The sequence below is a fragment of the Lampris incognitus genome, unplaced genomic scaffold (assembly GCF_029633865.1).
Source record: "Lampris incognitus isolate fLamInc1 unplaced genomic scaffold, fLamInc1.hap2 scaffold_49, whole genome shotgun sequence".
Taxonomy (NCBI): domain Eukaryota; kingdom Metazoa; phylum Chordata; class Actinopteri; order Lampriformes; family Lampridae; genus Lampris; species Lampris incognitus.
Window position 1 is genome coordinate 990,001 of NW_026611451.1, and position 2,500 is coordinate 992,500.

Sequence of the window (2,500 nt, forward strand, 5' to 3'; positions counted from 1 at the left end):
GGTATTCCGTCTTGCTCCTACTGACTTTCATTCCTCTTCTCTCCAGTGCATACCTCCACCTCTCCAGGCTCTCCTCACAATGAACTGCACCCTACTGTCGCTACAGATGACAATGTCATCCGCGAACATCATCGTCCATGGAGACTCCTGCCTGATCTTGTCCGTCAACCTGTCCATCACCGTTGCAACCAAGAAAGGGCTCAGAGCCGATCCTTGATGTAATCCCACCTCCACCTTGAACCCATCTGTCATTCCAACCACGCACCTCAGCATTGTCACACTTCCCTCATACATAGCCTGCACCACTCCTACATACTTCTCTGCAACTCTTGACTTCCTCCTACAATATCACACCTCCTCTCTCGGCACCCTGTCGTATGCTTTGTGTAAATCTACAAAGACACAATGCAACTCTTTCTGGCCTTCTCTATACTTCTCAAACAACCAACCTTTTCTCTCTCTCGCTCTCTCTCTGTCTCTCTCATTTTCTTCATTTATCAGCCCGTCAAAGTAGTCCTTCCACTTCGTAGCACACTCTCCTCGCTTGGCAGCACATTTCCATCTGTATCTTTGATCGCCCTAACTTGTCGCACATCCTCGGCAGCTCGGTCTCTCTGTCTAGCCAATCTGTACAAGTCTTTTTCTCCTTCCTTAGTGTCTAACCTGTCATACAGCTCACCGTACGACTTTTCCTTTACCTTTGCCACCTCTCTCTTTGCTTTACGCTGCATCTCCTTGTACTCCTGTGTACTTTCTTCATCTCTCTGACTATCCCACTTCTTCTTTGCCAACCTTTTCCTCTGTATACTTTGCTCTACTTCCTCCTTCCACCACCACCACCACCACCACCACCACCACCACCGCCAAGTCTCCTTGTCTTCCTTCCTCTGTCCCGATGACACACCAAGTACCTTCCTAGCTGTCTTCCTCGCTATTTCTGCAGCGCTTGCCCAGCCATCTGGCAACTCTTCACTACCACTCAGTGCCTGTGTTAACTCCTGCCTGAACTCCACACAACAGTCTTCCTTCTTCAACTTCCACCATTTGATCTTCGGCTGTGTCTTCACTCGCTTCCTCATGTTGGTCTCCAAAGTCATCTTACAGACCACCATCCGATGCTGCCTAGCTACGTTCTCCCCTGTCACCACCTTGCAGTATGCAATCCCTTTTACATCGCGCCTTCTACACAAGATATAGTCCACCTGTGTGCACTTTCCTCCACTCGTATACGTCGTCACCCTGTGCTCCTCCCTCTTCTTGAAATATGTATTCACCTCAGCCATTTCCATCCTTTTCGCAAAATCGAACACCATCTGTCCTTCCACATTTCTCTCCTCGATTCCATACCTTACCATCAACTCCTCACCACCTCTGTTCCCTTCAGCAACGTGTCCATCGAAGTCCGCTCCAATCACCACTCCCTCCTCCTTGGGTACCCTTTCCACCACGTCGTCCAACTCAACTCCAGAATTCTTCTTTTTCGTCCATCTTACACCCGACTTGCGGGGCATATGCGCTGATAACCGTCAGCAATACACCTTCGATTTCCAGCTTCATAATCCTCACTCTGTCTGACACTGTGTTCACCTCCAGCACGCTCTTGACATACTCTTCCTTCAGAATGACCCCTACCCCATTTCTCCTCCCATTCGCACCATGGTAGAAGAGTTTGAACCCACCTGCGATACTCCTGGCCTTACTCCCCTTCCACCTTGTCTCTTGTCACCTTTCTTCTTTCCATCACGTCAGCCAGCTCTCTCCCTTTACTAGCCATAGTGCCAACATTCAAAGTTCCGACTGACTCTCACCTCCACACGCCTACCCTTCCTCCTCTCTAGCTGCCTCTGGACATGCCTTCCCCCTCTCCTTTTCCTTCGCCCAACAGTAGCCTAGTTTCCACCGGCACTCCGCTGGTTAACAGTACCGATGGCGGTCGTCGGTAACCCGAGCCTCGACCGATCCGGTATGGAAATCTTATTTATGATCCGCATATTTGATTTGGCAAAGATTTGACGCCGGATGCCCTTCCTGACGTAACCCTCCCCATTTGTCCGGGCTTGGGACCTGCACTAAGAATGCACTGGCTTGTGCATCCTCAGTGGCTGGGTTGCACGCTTTTCTATGTTTGCCCCTCACTTTTGTGGCGTGAACGATCAATTCTAGTAATACAGGTGTGTTTATGTTAGGTATCACAGACACACGCACACGCACAATATATGTCCAAAAGTATTGACATAACTGACCATTACACCTACAGGAGCTTTTCTGACATCTCATTCTGAATCCATAGAAACCCATATTCCACGAAGCTCCCGGCGCACAGTTTTTGTGCCGATGTTAATGCCAGGAGAAGTTTGGATCTCTGCAGTTATTGAGTGAACAGAGCGTTGGCGACTTGAGTTGCTGTTGTTCCTAAAGGCTTGCACTTTTCAATAATATGATGATATATGAAGCATAGAGAGTAAACGGGATAGATACCTTTTGAACAGCACCCTGTAGT